We start from the raw sequence: 6,580 nt of genomic DNA on the forward strand, positions 1-6,580 counted from the left end.
CAGAACTGAAGTACAAGAAGCCAGCTTATTGTATAATGCATAAATTATGCTCCTATAGCTTTAACATCCCAATGCTATCTTGCTTGGCTTGTAAGTGATCAAGAAAATGAAATTATTTGCATTCTAGTTCTCATTTGTCTATAAATAAGTATCAAGGATCACGCTACAAAACAAAATTAAAGCTAATTCTTTATTATTTAGAAACTACTTACTACCTGTCCTAGTTTCCATGGGCAACGCCTTTACAGAGTGGGTGAAAGTAAAAATTAAGAGGTTTTACTGGAACAGGAATGCAAATGAAGGAACTTATGCCACACAGAAGGTGAGAAGCTCGCTGCCAGTTCATAGGCTTAAGAGTGAGAACCACCTACTGAAAAGGTTAAGCTATTAGGGTCCAGACAGGCAGATGAAATGTCCCTCATTTAGAACGAGCGGAAACTTTCTGACTTATTTTTCTGGTCATTTGCTAGTCAATAAAATATTAAGGCTTGTTTCTGAAAGAGCTGCTCTGTTCATTTTCTTTGGAGGGATTTCAGTCCTTCATAACTTCATGGTTTTCTGCTTCCCTGGCTATGTTGAATAGGTGGCACACTAGTGATGTTTCTAAAATGAAGATCTTCCTTCTGCACATCTAGACTGTGGCTTCCCAACCGGGCAGCAGCTAGCTCCCAACTACGTGCATGTTTCAGTCTCTTCAGCTGCTTTCAGCTGCCTGGGAATCTTTTAGAAACTTCTGATCAGGGCTGTACGATACTGCCCCGGCCACGTGTGCTCAGCCACTTGGTGTGACACTTGCTGCCTTCAGCCACCTGATGGGATGGTATAAAGACTGACCCAGGCTCCTCTCAGAGGTGCGCAGTGAAAGGACAAGGGACACAAGCTGCAACAATGGAAAGTATGATTATTTATGATGAATATTTTAACCAGGAGATCAGTCAAGCCCTGCAACAGGTTGCCCAGAGGATCTGTGGAATCTCCATCCTTTAAGATGTTCAAAACTTGACAAGACATAGCCTGAGCACACTGGTCTACAGTGGCCCTGCTTTGAGCAGAGCGTTGGACCAGATGGCCTCTAGAGGCCCATCCCAACCTAAAGAAATTCTAATGCACAAGAAACACAAATACAGGAGTTGTCTTGGAGGAGTCACTGTGAAAAAATATGGCTAGTCTTAAAAATTTCTATATGGGATGCTGGGAAGTTGCCTTCATGATCCCCTTCATAATTCTTTTGGTTTTTAGTAGCAGTATTTCAGAATGATGAGACAGGCTGAGAGTGTTAACGACAGCCTGAAAAAAATGTGTTTGGCATTCTCCATTGTACTTACCTGATAAATGAGTGCCTTTACCATACAGAGAGGACTTATTTCCAGCCTAGGTAACTAATCAAATATCACTTATTTGGGGTGTCTGCAATAGTGAATGTTGGGTTTTCTCCCACATGTAGATAGTCAAGACTCTAAAGTTCATGGGTAATTATCTGCTGATAGATCTGGCTTCTTGATGCTAGAGAACTGTCAGTTGTGGTGAATCTAATCTTGAAATAGAATAAAGCAGAAGTAAGTCAGACTCGAAGACAGACTAAGATAATCTTTTCAGACTATTGACTTCAGAGGGTAGATGAGTAAGAAGAGATGTTATTAAAAATATACACACTATTGAACGGTGTAAAGACAACAGCTGAGGCATATGTATCTACTGCTTCTCATAATATTAAAACAAGACAAATTTCAGTGAAACTGAGGTGGAAGATGGGGCAGTGGGAGGAAAGAGAAGGAATTTTTTTTAACAATGACTAAACTACAATTTCTTGACACAAGATAAAATAAGGGCTGGGAATTCAGGAAGATTCAAGAGAAACTGTATATAATCTACCTGCACAGGCTCCTTGATTATGCTGGTCTATGCAGAACGTGGGGACTTAACTGTCTTCTGTGTATTCATTGTCCTCTGAGTGTATGGCCCTGGGCAGCGAACAAGAATGGCTGTCAGTATGGCAACTTGGAGCCCTTTTCTAGGACTGCTGTCTAAAAGAAATTATAATAAAGAAGCCTATAAACTAATTCTATGTTTTGTAGGCACTGGTAAGCTATTACAGGCAAACGTTTGTCAATTTGTTCTGTAAGGTGACAAATGACACACAATAAAAGAAAGAAAACGGAAAAATCAAGGGTCATGGCTTATTCTATCATTAATGGCAAAAATGGAATAGAATTTATGATTAATATCTTCTAAAGGTATTGTGTTCAGAACACATCCAACACTGTAGGGGGCAACAGAGTAAAGTTAAGGACTGTAAAGATTCAGTTATCTTAGTTCCAAGGTTCCATGGCATATCAATAAACTGCAGCAAGAAAGCACCAAGGGATAAGGCGATTCCACATTTTATGTGTGTGATTGAAAATGAGTGCTATATCCAGACTTTTGATGTAGGGAAAGAAGCACATGCCATTCTGTTCAGCAATAGTACAATGAAGGAGTTCTTCGTGTTGCCTTTATAAGTGTGCAAATGTTTTAGAATATTTTCACTGTAAATTTCTTCTCAGTTTTGTCCCTCTTTATCCTACTCCATATCTTGATATTATAAAACTAGCAAGCGTATGGTGTCCTAGAGACTTTAAGACCCCCTTCACTTGAAATATTTGAATGGATCCATTGATTTAACCCTGTCTTTGAATGGTCTGATGTGCACTACCCTCATGTCAATGAACAGTCAGAGACCCTAATCCATTAAACTAAGAATGAATAGATGGAGGCTGTTGGTAGGTAATTATCAGAGAGATTATTTAAAAGTACCTCAAGAATGCCAAACCTATGAAAAGTTCCCTTTTGATGTTGCAGCTCCTGTAATCCCAGCATCTCTGCTGTATCAAATCAACTTTTTGAGAAATACACTGAAGCAACAAAAACTCTCAGGCAACTTGGATGCGTAACTTTTCATTAAATAAGCTGTAGTTCATATGTGCATTTTGATATGGACTGAGCGATTTAAGTGGTCTTTTTTGGAGGTGTTTTAATGACTGCAGTAAAAGCAAAGTTTTATATTTAGTGGAGAAGCTTGCTGGTTTTAATCAAGACAGGTACTGTGGTGGAAATGTCCTACTGAGTTGTGGGCTACCCAGATCATAAAGCAGATTCAACACTATTGGTAGTGGAGACTTTTTAAGGCCCAGCTTCTGTTTGATTAGGTATGCACTCTTTACAGGATTTTTAATCTTATAAATAAATACTTCTTTTATGTAGATTATCTAGATTTTTTCAGCATTTGTATTTATTTGGAGGCTGGACAATTACCACTCAATATAGTTTTGTATACAAAGCTATTATTCCAGAAACATCTGTATGGCTCTAAGAGACAGACACTTGCTTAACCCCTTGTGAGCTTTCAGCATAGCTGCTGTTTTGCTGTTGCATTAAACGCGGATGGATCAATGCTTAAAAGTCCCCTTTGTTGAGAAAGGAGGAACAAAGAAGATGCACAGAGAATCTCTCCCACACTTCCACATACATCTGCGCACTGCCTGGCCTCACCAAGTTCTACATATCTTTCATTTTCTTTACTCACCTCTTATCTTTTATTTATACCGGCACTCTGTAAGCATTATTCTGCCAGCAGTTTAAATAACCAAAGTCAGCGAATACAACAGATCTCATATGCTCTTGGCATGGCTTACGTGACCCTGCTAAGAACACAGCAATGCAGAACGTGGCCTGATTCACTCCCCTCCGCTTCCTCTTTTGAGCTGTGTTTGCCAAAGCTAACCATCCTTTAAGCACATCTAATTGTTGTCTTTTTCTAAATGAAGAAGAAAAATTCCAGATGTAGAATGTTCAAACAAGACATAAAATTAAAAATTAAGTTTTGTTTAAACAAAGATATGAAGAGCTTTGCAGGGCTAACGACTTCTACTATTTAAACTCTAAATTTTGTATGTGCTTTGAATAACTGAATGTTTTCAATGCACTGATACAGTTTTCATTATACTATTTTAACAAAAGGCTCCCATTTTAGTTGGAATATAAGAGAAAAAAAAAAGAGGAGAAAGCAGATTTGAGTATGACATTCTCTTCTATCCCTACAGAACTGCAAGATGGATACAATTTTTAATGACTGGCTTTCACATTTATTGGTTTCTGGGATACAGGGCAAAGAGGTTACACGTGGATGCCGTGATTAGGACAGGATTAACCTTGTCAGAGGGGGAATTTAAAGGAATCTAACCATTCATGACTGATTGCAGTAGAATAGGATCATGTCAGGTTAAAAGTGCCTGTGCCTATTTCCTCCACAAGTAACAAAGAGGAGAGCAGACAGGATTCAAAGGAGTTTGCCCTGCACCACACAATAAATTAAAGTCTTGCTTGTACACAAATGTGATCAATTCTGCCCTTTCCAAGCATGTCTGTGTAAGGCCATGTATATGCAGTAATTCAGCTGGAAGCCCTCAAGAGTTTACTAAAGAACCTCTATAATTTCAGACTTTGGTGCCAGTTATTTCTACTTTGGATTGAAAAACGTAACATTGAAGTAACATAACTTTCTCAGCTTCCAGTATTGCTGTCAGCATCCAGTATTGTCAGTACGCCTGTGTACCACACAGTCACGCACATATGACCGGGGTCTGCACACACAGCGGTGCACTTGCAGCGCAGTGCATGTGCCCTGGCCCTCCCTGACTTAAAAATATCAGCAGAAATCTTTTCTTGGTATAAAACTCTGAGAGTGGCAGAATCATGTCAATGAAATGTTAAGTTTGGGCTAGGTAGGTTATTCTTAATGTAATTCCTCCACATGTGCTGGCCCTCTTCCAAAGTAAGACATTTACACATGTCTGTACAGAGTTCCTTATTTCTGATAAACAGGTGCTACTCATGGTAATTACTTTACTCTGAAATAAGAGAGGCCACTACCAAAATTTCTTAGATAGCTAAAATCAAAATCACTAAATCTGTTTGAATTCCTTTATCCTGACACAAATAGGTACAAGTTTTGTCTGCCCTTTGCAGCCTTGCTGGCAGAGAGAAGATATGATGCTCTAAGATGCTGCTACAAATGACTTTAAGAATAGTAACTGGTGAAAAGTAATAGCATCTCCATTGTCTTGCAAATGATACTTCTAAGATGGCTCTGTACATGGATAGAAAATGCTACTGTTTTAGTTAACAGAACTAAGTAACAAAATTAAGACTACAAAGAGAGGTTTGCAAAGGCACACAAATCTGTATGGATGGACAGCAGCTCAGAATCACAGGAATGAAAAAATTCCAGGAAGTATCCAGGAGCTCGGTCTTTCACCAGTTTTCTGGTGACATATTAATATGGTCCTGGATATCCCAAAGTAGGATCATAGGCATTTGTGCCTGCAAAAACTTTGAGTAAAGGTGCAACTTGCTGAAAGAGAAAGAAGACCCTGCTAGCAAAGCTCAGTACAGGTTACTTTAGCTGCTGGCAAGCTCACTCTCCTTGTTACAAGTTGCATCCGTATCTCAGTGGTGGCTTACACTGGCAAGAAGTTTTAAACCATAAAAGAAATGCCAGTCCCCTGATTCCAAACTTGCTAGGCAAGAACCGAAATGGAGATTGGTTTTGTTCCATTTAAATCACTCCCCAGCACCCACATCATTGTGTCACAAACGTGACCCTCTCCAAAACTGTATGCGGGTAGCTTTGCGTATTCTGTTGGTTGGTTTTGTTTTTTTTTTCCCTGGTCAAACTGACAAATACACTTTAACCAGGTTCCTGTGCCGACTCCACCCTCCTCCTCCATATTAGAGCAGGACCTGTCTAATTGCAGGGAGGCAATGGGCACAGGGCAGGGAGGCAACTGGAGTTGGACAACATAGATCACTTCAGAATTCACTACCATGCTCCCACCATGTGTTAAGTGCTTTAAGAGCGACTGATGTTATCTCTAAGCTTTCAGGATGGGAAACATACCTTGGACAAATACCACATATCACTGTACTAAAGTAGAAAGAAAGCCTTTTTTTTTTTTTTTGGTGAATGTTCTGCTGTTTGTCTAGGCCTCCGAAAACTTCAAATTCTTCAGAAAAAAAGGGTGTACAATGTGCACTCCAGCTGTGTAAGTTGCACTCAACATCAACCAATGTTGATATACTGCAGTCTAAATGAGAAGGCTTTCTAATAAAAAAGGATTCCTACGACACCAACCACAAGTATATCAATGGTGCTGTTGCTAACTCCACAGCTAAGCCAGACAAAAGATTCCTGCCACGCAAACATCTCCACTGAAAGGAGATCTGCCGTATTTTGTCCCACTGCGGTCAAGAGAGAAACTCTTCCACAATGTAATGGCTCTAAACAACTAAAATGCTACATTTTTTCCCCTTTAAACTCCTTTGTGTTTTTCCCTTTGAACTAACTTTACAGTCTTTCAGGCAAATACGTACCAAATGAGGTCGCATTTAGTATTTAGCGTTGCTTACACAGCTGGTACTTTTATTTCCGGAGCAGGGCTATTGGGGAAGCTCCATTTGAGATGCTTCAATTTGAACAACTGAACGAGGACTGTCAGGAAGTGCGGTCTCTTACGAGACTCTGCAGACAAATGCAGGAGAACAG

The sequence above is a fragment of the Pelecanus crispus genome, chromosome 4 (assembly GCF_030463565.1).
Source record: "Pelecanus crispus isolate bPelCri1 chromosome 4, bPelCri1.pri, whole genome shotgun sequence".
NCBI classification, from domain to species: Eukaryota; Metazoa; Chordata; class Aves; order Pelecaniformes; family Pelecanidae; genus Pelecanus; species Pelecanus crispus.